Here is a 17,053-nt window from a genome sequence, read left to right on the forward strand (position 1 = left end):
GAAACAAGAGAGGGGGTAGCAAAGGAACTGGCACATGGTAGCTTCCACAGACTTCTTTCTTCCTTCCTCTCGTCATACTCCCTTCCACCTTGCACAGTCTTCAACCTGGAGATTTTGAGTTGGCCGAGTAAAAAACAGGAACACCTGAAACAGGAAACTTCAAGCACTGCACCTTCACTTACTAGTAACTAGTGAGTAATTGTTTGTATGTTTGAAGCAAGTAGTTTGCAAGAGAAGAGTACTTGATTGAGGCTGTCTGTCCATGTGGATTTTCAACATTGCTCTGATCACTAGTCATATATACATATGATGTGTAAAATAAACCTACCATTTATAAAGTACCTGTGCACCTGATATATCCTGGGTACTTTGTGAATTTCATCTTGTTTAATCCTTACAATCACATTATGTTGTAGGGATTGTTATTCAGATGTCCACCTAGGAATGAAGAGCTACTCAGTAGTGAATTAGTATTTTTAAAAGACTATTTTTAAGAAGAGTTTTATATTTACAACAAAATTGAGAAGGAAGTACAGAGATCGTATACCCCTGCCCCCACACATGTATAGCTTGTCTCATTATCAACATCACCCGCCAGATGGTACTTTTATTTTTCTTTACAAAGGATGGATCTATAGCAACACAGTATTATCATCCAAAGTTAATCGTTTACCTTAGTATTCATTCTTATTATTGTACATTCTTTGGGTTTGAACAAATATATAATGACACATATCCATTATTATATTATATACAGATATTACATGTCACTGCTTTAAAAATTCTCTGTGCTCTGCCTATTCATTTCTTCTCCCCCACCCTTACCTGCCCCTGGCAACCACTGATTTTTTCTTATTGTCTACATAGTTTTGCATTTTCCAGGTTATCCTATAGTTGAAATCACGCAGTATGTAACCTTTTTGGATTGTTTTTTTTTCCCTTAGTAATATGCATTTAAGGTTCTTCCCTGTCTTTACATGTCTTGACAACTCAATTCATTTTAGCACTGAATAATAATCCACTATCTGCATGCACCACAGTTGTGTGTGTGTGTGTGTGTGTGTGTGTGTGTGTGTGTTTTATTTGTTTGTTTGTTTAATTCACCAACTGAAGGACTTTTTGGTTGCTTCCAAGTTCTGGCAATTATGAATAAAGCTGCTATAAACAACCATGTGCAGGCTTTTGTGTGGACATAAGTTTTCACGTCCTTTGGGTAAATACCAAGGAATATGATGGCTGGGGCATAAGGTAAGAGTATGTTTAGTTTTGTAAGAAACTGACAAACTGTCTTCTGAAGTGGCTGTCCCATTTCGCAATTCCTGCCAACAGTGAATGAGCAGGGTTCCTGTTCTACATCCTACCAGCATTTGGTGGTGTCAATGTTTTGGATTTTGGCCATGTTAATAAATGTGTAGTGGTACGTCATTGTTTTAATTTGCAATTCCCTGATGACATATGATGTGGAGTATCTCTTCATATGACTATTAGCCATTTGTATATCTGCTTTGTGAAGTCTCTATTAAGGTCTTGGCCCATTTTTAAATTGGGCTGTTTGTTTTTCATTGTTGAGTTTTTGTATATTTTGGATAACAGTACTTTATCAGGTGTGTCTTTTGCAAACTTTTCCTCTCAGTCTCTGGCTTTTCTCATTCTCTTGATATTGTCTTTTGCAGAGCAGAAATTTTAACTTTTAATGAAGTTCAGCTTATCGATTATTTCTTTCATGGATTGTGTCTTTGAAAAGTATCTAAAAAGGCATCACCATTCCCAAGGTCATGTAGGTTTTCTTCTATGTTTATCTTACAGGAATTTTATAGTTTTGCAGTTTGCATTTAGATCTATGATTCACTTTGAATTAGTTTTTGCTATCTGTAAGGTTTGTGCCAAGATTCTTTCTTTCTTTCTTTCTTTCTTTCTTTCTTTCTTTCTTTCTTTCTTTCTTTCTTCCTTCCTTCCTTCCTTCCTTCCTTCCTTCCTTCCTTCCTTCCTTCCTTCCTTCTTTTCTTTCCTTCCTTCCTTCCTTTCTTTCTTTCTTTCTTTCTTTCTTTCTTTCTTTCTTTCTTTCTTTCTTTCTTTCTTTCTTTCCTTCCTTCCTTCCTTCCTTCCTTCCTTCCTTCCTTCCTTCCTTCCTTCCTTCTTTCCTTCCTTCCTCCCTCCCTCCCTCTCTCCCTCCCTCCCTTTCTTTCTTTCTTTCTTTCTTTCTTTCTTTCTTTCTTTCTTTCTTTCTTTCTTTCTTTCTTTCTTTCTTATTGTCCAGCACCATTTGTTGAAAAGATTACAATTTCTTCACTGTATTGCCTTTGCTCCTTTGTCAAAGATCAGTTGCCTATATTTATGGGAGTTTATTTCTTGGGCTCTTTATTTTGTTCCATTGATCTATTTGCAAATTTTTTTGCTAATACCACTCTGTCTTGATAATTGTGGCTTTATAGTATGTCTTGAAATTGGGTATTTTTAGTCTTTGAATTTTGTTCTTCTTTTACAAAATTATGTTGGCTATTCTGGGTATTTTGCCTCTCCATATAATCTTTAGAGTCAGTTTGTTGATATTCACAAAATAAGTTACTGGAATTTTGATTGAGATTGTATTGAATCTATAGATCAAGTTGGGAAGAACTGATAACCTGACATATTGAGTCTCCCTATCCATAAACATGAAATATCTCTCCATTATTTAGTTCTTCTTTGATTTCATTCATCAAAGTTTTGTAGATTTTCTCACATAAATCTTGTACGTGTTTTGTTAGATTTATACAAAAATATTTCATCTTGGGGAATGCTTTTGTAAATGACATTGTGTTTTTAATTTCAAATTTCATTTGTTTAGTGTTGGCATATTGGAAAGCAATTGACTTTTATGTACATAATTGTGTATCCTGCAACCTTGCCCTTAAGAACTGATATTCTTCTTGGGATTAGAAGTCTTTTACTAGGGCTTTTCTCCTCTAGACTGTGGGTGTCCTGAGGATAGTGAATCTGTTTAATTATCTTTGTACTCAATGCTTAGCAAATATGTGGCACAGAAGTCTTTGAGAAACTGTGAGGCTATAGTAGAATCAAAGATAGAGAGGGTAAGGAAGGAAGAAAAGAACTAAATAATTTATTCCACAATTATTTGCTCAGTGCTTAAAATGTCCCAGACCCAGATATATAATGAATAGTACAGTCATGACTAGCACAGGCTACACACATGTAGGTGTATGTGTGTGTGTGTGTGTGTGTGTGTGTGTACATGAAGAATGATGAATTGATGGTGAATGTTTGCAGAGCCCTGAGGACCAATCACAGAGGATGCCTCTGTACTTTAGCTTTCTGAACGGAAGCTTTCAGAATCCAGAAGAAAGAAGAGAAGGAACCCATTTAGATGCCCAACTGAGCTGTTGAGTGGAGATAGTTCGAGAGGACTCCTCAAACTATTTCTGAGAGCAGGTGATTTTTGTAAATGCGGGCTTGTGGGCATATGGTATATGGATGATATAATTTCTTTAATTAAAAGTGTTATCTTAACCAGAGAGTTTTGTAAAACCCCCAAACAAAGACATCTGTTGCTGTTTTTGTTCTTTTCCCCAGCAAACAATCTGGTAGTGAAAAATAGGAATGACTAAATGGAACACCAGGGAAGATTATGGACTTGAAAAACAAACCCCTAGATCTTAAAGAGGAGGGCAATCAACCAAGGTACAAGGCAGGCAGAGTCTTCTGTGAGAACTTGGATTATTATAATTATTAAGACAGAATCAATGGGGATGAGCTTATGGCAAATTTAATACCTTTTTCTGTTGTCCATGAACCTTAACTACTAGCTCTGTGCTGCTGGTGCCTTGGCTAAATCTCCAGATCAGAGGCTTTGATCCAGTAGGTCTCCTGAACATCTTCTTCTGACCTCCTACAGGCACCTCAAACTCAGCTGATCAAAACTAACCTCATTAGTCCCCAGGAACCTGTTTCTTCTCCTCCATTTTGGGGAGTGTCCCACAACCCACTCAGTTCCCCAGAACCTTCCCCCTCCTGGAGACGCTGTACAAGCTGAAATCAAGACCTGTGGCTTGCCCCCTGGAAAAATTGCTGCCTCTTCTTCACCCCTACTACCTCTGCACCCCTCTCTCAGATTTCTGTAATGGCCCTGTCTCTCTCCAGGCCCTTATTTATTCTTGACCCCTATATCAGAATTCAGAAGCAGAATTCACCTCACATGGCTCAAATGAAGAGCCATTAATGAAGGGACTCCATAGAGTTTTATGGGCATGGGTAATGGAATGAACAAGAGATGTTGAGGCACCAGAGACTAGCAATGGCTAGAAGCTCTTATTACATCTAGGACTGAAGAGACTGGGTGAAAAAATAAAGATATTGAAACCCAGTGACAACTAGAACTATGGAGGAAGGGCTGCCCCATCTGGAAATACCAGAGAGGAATGTAGAAGTTAGGGGGTGGGGTGGGGAAGGTAGGCAGAGATGAAAGGGAAGAAATCACACAATGCTCTCTCCACTCACCTTCCTTCTCCTTACTGGTGTTTCCCATTGTTTGAAACCAGAACTCAGGTTCAAGGGAGCCCAGAAGATGCAGTCAGCAGGGTTCAGTCTCCTGGGGCACAAAGGGGCTGAGAATGGATTTGGGAACATGGAAGAGGAGGACAGAGAATAACCAGTCTCTCCTCTCTTATTTATTCTACACTCTGATACCTAAGTGTTATTTCTAAAACCCTGGCAATGTCTTTCTTTGGACTAAACCACTTTGGAAACTCCCCATTGCATTTAGGATAAAAATCAAACCTCTGTAAGCTGTCGTTGAATCTTCCCATTGACTCTTCTGACCTCTCTATTCCTATCTCTTGCCACTCCTGGTCCTTATTCCACACCTCTATTGCATTATTTCCAATCCCTAAATACACCATACTGTTCCAAATATCCATGCCTTAGTAAATGTTCCTCCCCCTCCTCCCCCGGAATACCTTCTTCTCCCCACCCAAATCTCCCCAGCATCATCTGCCTGGTGAAGTGCAAGTTCTAAACCTACAGATGTCACCACCTCTGGATAATCTTTTCTTTCCATAACTCTCCATTACCTGAGTTATTCATTCCTACATATTTTTATTTTTGCATTACTGACATACTTTTTGACTTATTTTTTTTTAGCATTTTGTATCTCCCAGCCAGACTGGCAGCTCCTTGAAGGTGAATACTGTAATGCATCTTGGCATCACAGCTGATTGTCATTGTGTCTGGAACATTAAACTTGCTCAATAACATTTAAGGAAGAAAGGAAAGAAAAAAGCAAGAGAGAGAGAGGGAAGAAGGACAGATGGAAAGGAAGGGAGGAAGGAAGGAAAAAAGAAAGGAAGGAAGGAAGGAAAGAAGGAAGGAAGGAAGGAAGGAAGGAAGGAAGGAAGGAAGGAAGGAAGGAAGGAAGGAAAGAAGGAAGGAAGGAAGGAAGGAAGGAAGGAAGGAAGGAAGGAAGGAAGGAAGGAAGGAAGGAAAGAAGGAAGGAAGGAAGGAAAGAAATCATACCGGCTATCATTCAAAGCATTTTTAAGTGCCTTGCCACATCTGACCTTAATAAGTGCTGGGGTAGGATGGTTGGTTGCCTAGGATAAAGATGCTGAATCTTAGAGAGGGTGGGAGGAGGCTGGGCAGTTAGAAGATCTTGGGGTTGGGAATGAGTGGATTTGATTTGGGCCCCAATTTATGGGGTGTGAGTTCTTTACAAAACTAGGAACTCCTCAGAGCTTTTGCTTCATCTCTGTGAATTGGGGCTAATAAAAATATTTGCCTCTCAGAGCTATGGGCAAGGCAGGCAGTATGTGAAGATGTTTCATATACTATACAGGGCTAGACAAATAAAAGGGATGTTAGGAACACTTTTCAGCACACAATGCCACTTTTAGTAGTTCTGATTGATTGATTGACATCTTCCCAGTTGTCCTACCTTGCATGCCCAAGCTAATGGAAGGCTGAGGAGGCTCTTCCCATGGTGAGGAAGTTGCTTCATGGATTTTTTAGAGTTGTAAGGGCAGGTCCAGAAAGCACCTGGAAACCGCCTAGACCAAGCCAAACTCAAAGGCTAACACTGGCCAAATAACCAAGATTTAAGTTTATGTGGGCTGAAAAAAAACAAATGCTTCAATTTTCATAGAAAGGTAGGTTTATTTTGATAGAGACATGCTGAATACAATGGGCTGAAATAAATGAGTAATTGTTAACATAAAATAATAGAAAATTTTAATAAAAATTAATATTTTTCTTGAACATTAACTTTCCAGATACTGAATAACTGCACAAATTAATAAGCATAATGCAAATAAACCTATTTTTCTTGTTCTCCGAAAGCGAAGTATTTCCTGTTGTGCACACCAAACAAGTCAGTCCAAGACTAATGATGTGGCCATTGGCTGCTAAAATATTCACTGCTAGTATTAGTGGAGAGAAATGGTGTGCCTGCACATAAGGTGCATAAGGGAAATGAATGCAAGACGATTATAGTAACCAGTCATTAGTGAACATTGTAGTTCGTTATTAATAACTAGAGGCCCGGTGCATGAAAATTCATGCACTGGAGGGGGCGTCCCTCAGCCCGGCCTGCCCCCTCTCACAGTCCAGGAGCCCTCAGGGGTGGGAGGAGACCCTGTGATCAGGGGAAGGTGACACCCCCATCACACCTCTGCTGCTGCCACTGCTGGCAGCGCAAGCCTTGGCCGGCCCTGGTTACCTGAGCCTTGGGAGGCCCTGGGTGGCTGGGCAGCTGCCATCCGAGCCTTGCCTGCACCTTGGGTCTGCCCTGGGCATCTGGGGGGCTGAGGGGACTGGGTGTTGCCATCTTGTGGCTGTGGGCACTGCTATCTTTGAGAGCGTGGCAGTCAATTAGCATATTCCCTCCTTATTGGCTGTGGGTGCCGCCATCTTTGCGACAGTGTGAGGATCAATTAGCATATTCCCTCTTTATTAGATAGGATTATGTATAACAGGATATTGTAAAAATTAAGTTACAAAATTTTTATTAAAACATTTCTTACATACCATTATATTGTCTGGGCTGCAAAAATATTAGTTGGGGCCGCATGTGGCCTGCAGGCTGCAAGTTTTACATGCCTGACCTAGACCAGTGGTCGGCAAACTCATTAGTCAACAGAGCCAAATATCAACAGTACAACGATTGAAATTTCTTTTGAGAGCCAAATTTTTTAAACTTAAATTATATAGGTACATTGTTATTAACCTACCTATAAAGTTTAAGTACTGTTGATATTTGGCGCCTCCCCCATGCTGTGTATCCCACGGCCCGCCTGCACTGCGTCTCCTGTCACCCGACCGACCGACACCCCCCACTTCTTCTAATGCCACTTCTTCAAAATAGACTCTCCCAGGCCAAAAACGGACTTCTGCGCATGGGCCATGAAGTTTCAATCGCACTGTACATGCGCGCCCGCACGTGGTATTTTGTGGAAGAGCCATACTCAAGGGACCAAAGAGCCGCATGTAGCTCACGAGCTGCGGTTTGCCGACCACTGACCTAGACCAACCAACCTATGATCTGTTGCTAGGGATACCCGTTACCGGCTTCCCTGACAAGTAGACAGACAGGCTTCCAACACCAGTGGCAACTCCTCAGTAAAGTCAGCCTCTTCCATCTTTGGAAGACTCTGGCTGCCAGAAACTTCTTCCATTGAGCAGAAATCTGTCTCCATACTTACATACTGGCTGTGGTTCTAGGCTTTGGGGCCACCCAAGGAGGCCTAAGCTCACTTCCACACAACTATTCTGAAATGAAGGCAGGTCTACTGTCCTTGGAATTGTTTTTCTTCCAGGCAAAACATCTCTTGCCCTTTACCTGTTATTTATCATGGAGCTTTTAAGGCCTTCACTACCTTAAAGGTCTCATCAGAACTTTTCTCTCTACTGGTATTCCTCATTGGAGCTTTTGACAAACCATACAGTTGCCTCTCTTGACCATATTGACACCATAACTAGCCATCGTACATCTAAAACAATACGTTCAGATAGGGAAATCAATCTCTGTGAGGTGGAGGCCACTTGCCCTAATTCATATGGATGGTACATTGTAATTACATGTAAATTTCCTCTGAGTATAAAGGAATAATATCACTAATAATAATAAAAAACAATGTTCCTGTATATTTTATAAATAAAAAACTACTTTCACATCCATTATGTTGTTTCATTTTCATAACAGCCCTATAAGGCAAGTAATTTTATGCCCATTTTCCATAAAAGGAAAATGAGGCCAAGAGTCACTCAAGGCACCCACTTACTGGTAGAGCCAGTAAGTGGCAGAGCCAAAGCTAGAATGCAGTCTTCCATCTCCATATCTGCACTGCTTTTAACAATACAATAAATGCTATTGTGGCTACTTTTGCCATTTTCATTACACGGCTCTATCTGATGTAAACTCATTATAGCCATGTATTCCCGTTGGCAAAATTTTTGATAGAAATCTGTTGTGGAGCTCCAGTTCCCCAGGTGATAGCTCATTAGGTTATTATGATTAATAGGCAGCCAACAGACACTATCAGTAATGTTTCCCCTGGAGGTAAATGAACTACAAAGATGAATAAAGTTACCCAAGAATGGAGAGGACTGTCTTCCTGGCCATTAGGCAGGGCTCTTAGGGGCAAGTAGACAGACCCTTACACTAGGAGGTAAACAACGTATTTTTTGATACTTACTAGTAGATGGCCCAGACAGGTCCTAGGCATGCTTAGTCTGATGCCATCTATGAGCCATGAATGGGATACTGGCCCACTGACCTGGTCAGGTGACTGTGAGGTCCAAAGGAGATGCATTACATTTGTCCTGCATAAAAAGCCCCTCTGAAGTATGGACTATCACTGGGCTCATGGCTGTTCCCAACTCCTGATCCCCTTCTAACTTAGGCTCACTTGCAAGGGAAATTGATTTCTACAAACAGTTCCCTGTGGCATGAAGTTTCCATTGGTGGGAAAAATCAATGGGGTGAAAAGCTTTTCCACCAGCCAAATTTCCTTGAGAACCCAGGGAGCTTATGCCTTTCTTTGTGTCCGTTCAATTCAGCTGAGCAATGGGAAACACTCAATTTCACTTTTTAAAGCTGGTTAGGTGGCTGCTTTCTCTGTGAAGCCTCCCTTGGTCTCTTTAGATAGAGGTTAGCATTGTTTTAATTTTACTCATCTTGTGGCATGGTGCCACTTGTTGACTTGGCAGTTTGTCCCACTGAACCATGAGTCCCTAAAGCCAGGAGCTGCAGAGTCCTCAGGGGGTTTGTATTGAGCAGGTATTCAGATGGATGGAAGGACAGGTAAATAACTGAGTGACTAACATTAGAAGAGCCTGGATGGCAATTCACCAGCTGTGTGTGACTTGGGTGCATCAAAACTTACCTGGGTCTGACTTTCCCTTTCAGGTAAAATGGACAAAATAATGCCTTTCTATTATGGTCAAAGGGGTAATGGGTGGTGGAAATGCTGTGAAATAGTAAAGTTATGTAATGCAAAATAATGTTTTATATGTCAGCAAATATAAGGAGTAAGCACAGTGTAACTGGCACAGTCTAGGCAATTCAATGGAAAGAAGATAAGTCTTGCCCTAGCCACTTTGGCTCACTGAATAGAGCGTTGGCCTGCAGACTGAAGGGTCCCAGGTTCAATTCCAGTCAAGGGCACATGCCAGGGTTGCGGGCTCGATCCCAAGTTGGGGGCATGCAAGAGGCAGCCCATCAGTGGTTCTCTCTCATCATTGATGTTTCTATCTCTCTCTTCCTTTCCCTTCCTCTCTGAAATCAATAAAAATATATTTTAAAAAAAGAAAAGAAGGTAAGTCTTGCAATGGCAGCCTGAAGGTGTGTCTATGTTGTACTTCTTAATTGGATGAAGATATGAGAATGAGGGGAATGGTTGTCATTGATTAGCTTTGAAACATTTAGTTTATCAGTCTTGAACTTGAAGTCACTTTACAATGTCCTCTCCATGGCATCCTGCAGTCCATGTCTCCTTGTGATGGGAAACTCGCATTCAGGGCTGGTACAATTTATGTAGTCTCACCACTTTGTTTTTTTAAAGCTATGCTGCTGCCATCTTGAAAGTCTTAATAATTTTGAACAAGGAACCCCATATTTTCATTTTGCACTGGTTCCCACAAGTTAAGTAGCAGATTCTGCATGTACTTTCCAGAGCCAGTTGCATACCTCTTTGAACTAGGTTGTCAACTATAATGCTTTTCTATCTATTGAACAGAAATCTCCCTTCCTGGTGCTTATTCATTCTAATCCGGCCTTTGAAGCCTACACTTGGAGAAGGATTCCTCTTTAAGCCAATGGTTCTAAGATATTTAAAGATAGCTATGATCCTCCTCGCTGCCTGACCCATATCCTCTCCTATTTTTCTCTCCACATTGACCTGTGATGTCATCATCATACATTCCATTTGAATGAGATGGGCCTATTTCTCATGTTCACTGTATTCCATTTGTTTGCCTGTCTTTTTTTTTTTTGTACTGATATTACAATATTTTATTAATCATGGCCCTCTGATATGTTTTAAAATTTGTCAAGATTAGTTCTTCCCTATTATTATTGTATAAATCATGTTTTTATCTCTCCCCTCTTTATCAAGATGTACTTTAGAATCATTGCATTTTTGAGATAAACCCTACTAGTCATGGTAGATTATTCTTTTCGACATACTATTGAATTTAATTCACTACTATCTTATTTAGAAGTTTCACAAAGATAGTAATATGTGAGATTGAACTATAATTACCCATTTTTTGTATTATTGGTCAGATTTTAATATAAGGATTTGTGATAGCTTTGTAAGATAAATGATATAACTTTTCATATTTATCTTTGTTCTGGAACATTTCAGATTGCATGAAAATTTCTGAGGCTGAGGGAGAGGATGATCCTAAAAAAACATATATTTATTTATTGTTGAACCAATTTTTATAATCTGTATTTTCACCCAATTTATCAAAATTAATAGAAAATTTGAAAAAATATCTGTATATAGTGGTAGATAGCATTATTTTGACATTTACATCTTCTATATGTATTGTATGCCTTATGCATTTCTGATTTGTTTCTTTTTTCTTGAATAGATTTGTCACAAGTTTGTAAAGATATTTTATTTTTACCACAAAGAAACAGCTTTTGCATCAAAGTCACTGTATGCTTTATTTCAGCTTTCAAATTAATTAATTGCTAGTCTTTATAGTTTCTTTTCTACTACCCATCATTCTTTCTCTGGTATGGAGGATTCATTAAAGTGAACTTTTTTGTGTACAAATATTTGTTCATTCAATTTTCTTATTTAAAAATAGTAAATTACCTAAGTAGAGCTTTGGTGAATATCTGAAATCTTCAACTTTTTGTGCTATTTTTCAGCATTGCTGTTTATTAATTTTAATGAGCTTGTTATTATTATGTCCTCCTCAGGGATTGTAAATTTTATCAGTATGGAACAATTATTATTACTTTTCCCCCTTTTGAAATTGCTTTGTCTAATACTTAACATTTGGGCTTTGTCTTTATGTTTGTTTGACTTCTAATGTTGCAATTTATTATTTTAAACTTTCGGTGACAGTTTGTGTACTGGTTTTTAATAGAGACAAGTCACTGGCTTAAGTTTTAAAATCTAACCCAAGAGTTTCTATTCTTTACAAGCTCATTTCTGTTTCTCCATGTATGTTTCATAGCTCCTTCTCCACCCTGGTTAATAGTGGGTTTATAAAAGCTTCATGTTTCTTTTAATTTTAAGTTTTGTGAAATCTCATTTTATTACATCCAACTCCCTTTTCTCTCTTCCCTCTGCTTCCAAATCTCTACCTGTTTCCCCAAGGAAACCTCCCAGATGGAACAGGAGCAATATGATGATATGCTTATGTGAGGGTTGTACTTCTGACTTATGTATCGGACACTTTAAAATAATAGTTTCTTGATGGGATGCCAAAGGAACTTACAAATATAATGTAGATTTCAATTAGACAGGAATAAAAACATTTTTCTGATGATTTAACTATTGTAAGAAATAATCACATTTTGATTCATATGTTTAATGCATAACAAACATTGAATAATATCAGAAATATATGTAACATAGTCCAACAATCATCCAAAAGGCAATACTCATGAGTAGGTTAGAGCTGCCGATGCATCAGGATATCATAGAACGTTCCAGGTTTGTGAATCAGGAATTTCTCCTAAGACCACCAGGCATTTGAATGTAGAGTGAGCCATTTCTCTGTTTCTTCTGACCAGAGCATCATGTTTCATATGCCATAATAATAAGGAAAACACATAAATATACTCACTTCTTATGTATATGTATTAAATTACATTTTAGGGAAAAAAAATCCCAAGAATTATTTTTATATCTTACTTTTTTTGGGACAGAAGTTATTTCATGGATTGCTAGCATTTCGCAGAATATAATCTGGAAAAATCTGCCTTGGGAGCAACTGGGTTATAGTGAGAAAAATAAAACCAGTGTGCTGATAGATACCGCCTTCTAACAAATACTTATGAAGCACTCACTCTGGGCCAGACACTGTGCTCGCATACCGGAGCTATGATGTTGAATAAGATGTACTCCTAGCCCGTGTGAAGCTTACTGTTTCTAGTGTGTGGCTATAAGAAGAGGGGGCAATATTATGCCTAAGGGACTCACAAGGGATTAGGGGAGCATGGAGAAGGGGCCTCACCCAACTGGAGCATGCGAGGGTGGTCTCAGAGAAAGCTTGAATGACTTAAGGAAGTTTTCAGTAGAAGAGGACACCAGAGCCACCACTCAAGCACAGGGAGTGAGAACCTCTAGCTGTGCAGGGTCCTTGAGGGCATGCCTAGTTGTACATGGACTAGGGGACATATAAGCTGAATGTTAGAGAGAACCCCAAACCTTTTCTGGTGACCCAGACTCATGGAGGAGTTTTAAGAAGTTAGAGTGGCCTCAGTGGCCTAAGAAGTTGGTGATGGCTCCCAGTGGCCTCGAGCATATGATGATGTAAGATATTGGTGATGTCTATTCCTTAACCTTCAGAGGCAGCTGAAAAAGGCTGTCTAGTGGGTGGGACTGTTCTAGTCAATGGAAGTATATTTTCTCAGATGCTGGATGGGGCTTGACCCAAGTGAAGTATGGGATTTCTGCTGACTGAGACCCTTTATGCTAAGGCTTTTCTATGCCTATAGATTGAATACTTGGATTTCTGTAGCTCATAAAAATGGTCTAATAACCCTAGCCTGTTTGGCTCGGTGGATAGAGCATCAGCCTGCGGACTGAAGGGTCTCAGGTTTGATTCTGGTCAAGGGCATGTACCTCAGTTACGGGCTCAATCCCTGGCCCTGGTCGGGGTGTGTGTGGGAGGCAACCAATCGATGTCTTTCTTACATTAATGTTTCTCTCTGTGTGTCTCTCCCTCTCCTTTCCACTCTCTCTAAAAATCAATGGAAAAATAGCCCTGGGTGAGGATTTAAAAAAACAAAAAAAGGTCTAATAATTATATCTATGTAATTCCAAGCCCTTTGAACAGAAGTTCACTCTGGGACCTTAGATAAGTCAGTTCATCTCTCTGGGCCTCAGTTTCATTAGTTATAAATTGAGGCTTTCAAACAGGATCTGGGATGGCAAATACATGTGGGCGTGTCCCTAGTTTGCACATCCAGGACAGACTTCCCTACTAAATGCCTTCGGCTGAATTCAAACAAGGCCTCACACAGACTCCTCATAATGCTCCACACGCTCACTGTCAGGTAAAACCCTTGTTTTCCCTGATTTCCGATACTACTTTTGGGTCTAACATTTTGTTTTAAGAAAGGTAGACAAATATTTAGGGCATGTAGTTTGTAGGTGAACAAAGAAAAGTCAAATCATCATGGCATGCTGAAGTAAGAATGATTTACTCTTTTGTGCATTCAGCAAAGAACGGTAGATAATTATCTATTTGTTTGCTTGAAATTGTGTTGTGCAACGGTGGGACATTCAGATACTGCTGGCCTCCCCAATGTGTGTCCAGTGTTTCTTGAGAGTATCACGTTTTTGAAATCCAGATGTTGCTTGCCACTTAAAGGAAGTCATGGTGATTCTATTTGTAAATAGAGAACTCATCTGTATTTCAGGTAAGGACCCTGGGATATTTCTGTCATGTTTTGAGGTCTGTTGTTTCATAAGTGGAGCATATTGAATCTTAGCTGAATTGAGTGGGTTCCCCACTGAGAACAGGAAATCTGTTGGTTTTCATCTTTTTTGTTTTTTAAAAAATGACCTTTAAAAAGGCTTATACTCCCAAAAGGTCAGCCTTTGGTAATGATGTGGGAGGCATGGCAAACTGGCCTTTGTGTCTGAGGGTTCAAAATTGCCCTTCTCCATGGAGGTTGAGTGGCTTCTGATCCTTCGCAGGAATCCAAGCCCAGAGCATTCTCCCAGCCGTGGCACCTTGCCTGGCCAGGAAGAGTGGATTGGAACAGCCCTCACAGGAAACACCTGGCCTGACGGAGCTTGAAATTACACACTGAATTTTTCTTCAAGAATGACTTCCAGGTTTTAGGAAGAACCCCAAAGGTGAGGAAAATCTGCAAAAGGAAAAAAAGAAAAAAGAAAAACAAGGAGTTTTTTTTTTCCTTCACCCATTGGCACCATCTTGTTCTTCTGGTATCGACATCTTTCTCTTAGAACCTTGGCTTATTCCAACTCTCACAGGGCAACATGGTCCTGTCTACGGGGAACTTAAAATTCAATCCTATCAGAGGAAACTACCCTCAACATGGATCTATGAAGACCTCCTACATTCTAGGCATAGAGGGAGGCATAGAAGACTGAATCGTGCTTTCTGCTGTAAAGAAGATCAGCCTAAAAGGGCAGATGAGGGAATAAAAGGCTTAGAGTGAGATGGGAGCACAGACGGGGGTGGCAGCTTCAGCAATTAGGGAAAATTTCCTGGGGAGATGCTGCCCATCTGAATTTGATGGGCAAATAGGAATCAGCCGCTGTGGAATACGGACATTAAAATGATTGGTTTGCCTTTAGTTTTAAGAAGCTTGCAGTCTTCTTGCAGGACTAGACTTCATCATTCAGTTCAGATGGGCCAACAGACATTTATGGAGCTCCTGTTATGCACAATCTTTATGTGAAACTGTTAAATGATAACACTACATACTGTCTGATTAGGCACCTGTTCCAGGGGTAACATTCAGGACTAAATGGAGGAAACTGTGTGTGGTTGGACCTTTGCCATACTGAATGTGTAGGCCACCCGTCTGCTCTGAAGATCTAGCCAGAGCCATATGGTCTATTGAGGGGCCAGTCCATGATGGAATTCAAGTCCAGCTGAGGTCGCTGCTTTTAGCACAGCAGGGGGGCTGACTCCCCATCCCGCAGCAAGTTCATCTCTTCTGCCTGTACACATTTCTGTTGTTTCAGGAGTCACAGTGTCTGAACAGTATGTGTTCAGCGTCTGCTTCTCCAGGAGCAGTACGTGCCTCGTTCCTCCTGCACCTAGTGGGAGACCAGGGCAAGTGTATCGAGTAGGGAAGAATGCAGGAAGTGGAAAGGGTTTTACAAACACATGGCAATCCTGTTTTTATACATTGCAAAGCCAAGACTTCCTCCTTGATGAAAACAACAACAATAATCATAAAATCCTATAGCATCGACAACAAAGAACGACAAAGGTAGATCACTCCTAATATTGAATAAGATGAAGTTGAGCTCCTTGAAGAGACTGAGCACCTCTTTGGAAAAGTACATCAGATTGGTTCCTGGATCCCTGCAGTAAGCATCTGGCTTTTGGACCAAACTTGTTGCTAGATATCAACTGGGCCATGAGTATGGAAATAAGGGACACAATGGTAGAAACTCCTGAAGTTCTTAACAGATTTAACAGACACACTTTGTTGTTGTTGTTGTTAATCCTCACCCGAGGACATTTTTCCATTGAGTTTTTAGAGAGAGTGGAGGGGTAGGGGAGAGACACATTGACCTGAGAGAGACACATTGATTGGTTGCCTCCACATGTACCCTGATCAGGGCCGGGGATTGAGCCTGCAACTGAAGTACATGCCCTTGACTGGAATAGAACATGCGACCCTTCAATCTGCTGAGCAATCCAGGGCTACAACATTTACTATGAGCTACAGGATGCTACAGATGAGAGGGTTAAAAGCAGCCTCTGTTTGGGTCTACAAAGAGCTCCCAGGACCTACTCTGTGTCAGACACTCTATGGGATGCATTCTTACATCTGTTTGCTCTTTTAACAATGTTAACAACTTATGTAAGAGAAGCTGGTGATGGAAGGTGAGCTGCTGTGGTATAAGTTAAGGGCAATGGCCTTTACTTTTGGCATTTACTTTCCCCCACCACATGTGCTGGGGCCAAGGAAGTTTCTGGTTGCACCAACAATAGTTGAGTGACTGTAGGTTGAGCTCATAGAATTCCCATTTCAGAGATGAAGATACTGAGCCTGGTGTTATTGGAAGACATGCAGAGCCACGCTGCTTCAAACACTAAACAACACTGGTCTGAGGTCAGTCATTGTTTAGTCCTTGGTCTTTCATCATGACTCTTCTGTCTGGGGAAAGCCAGGCCCTCTGTCTTCACGGCCCCACCTGTTCAGGGTGCAGTGGTGACCACACTAAGAGCTTGGCCCTCTGGGTATCTGCAAACAGCTATATGGCTCATGGAAAGTCACTCAACATTCTGGACATTCTGGCTAGGAGTCACTTCTTTATAAAAGAGGAATGGTAATACCCAGATTTAAGTCTTGATTTGGTCACCTGCTGGCTTTGTTTCCTTGGACTTAGGTTTCCTTGTATGTGAAATGTAGCGAAATCACATTGGATGGGTGAAATGGGCAAAGGTATATGAAAGTGTCTTGTTCAAATCCTGCCACATGGTTGACACTCATTAATGTGCATTTCTCCCCAGTTTTAGGAAACCAGGCTTTCAGAGAATTTACTAGCACTTTCAGGAACTATTTAGACTAAGTGTGTCTCTTTTTTCACTTCCCTCCCATTCTGCCCTTTCTCTCCTGCTCCACTCCACTCGGGATGCCTTTGTTTCTTATCTTCATTGTGGG

Source organism: Myotis yumanensis, unplaced genomic scaffold (genome assembly GCF_028538775.1).
Source record: "Myotis yumanensis isolate MYYU_CA2020_CCGP unplaced genomic scaffold, mMyoYum1.0.hap1 SCAF_2, whole genome shotgun sequence".
Lineage (NCBI taxonomy): Eukaryota > Metazoa > Chordata > Mammalia > Chiroptera > Vespertilionidae > Myotis > Myotis yumanensis.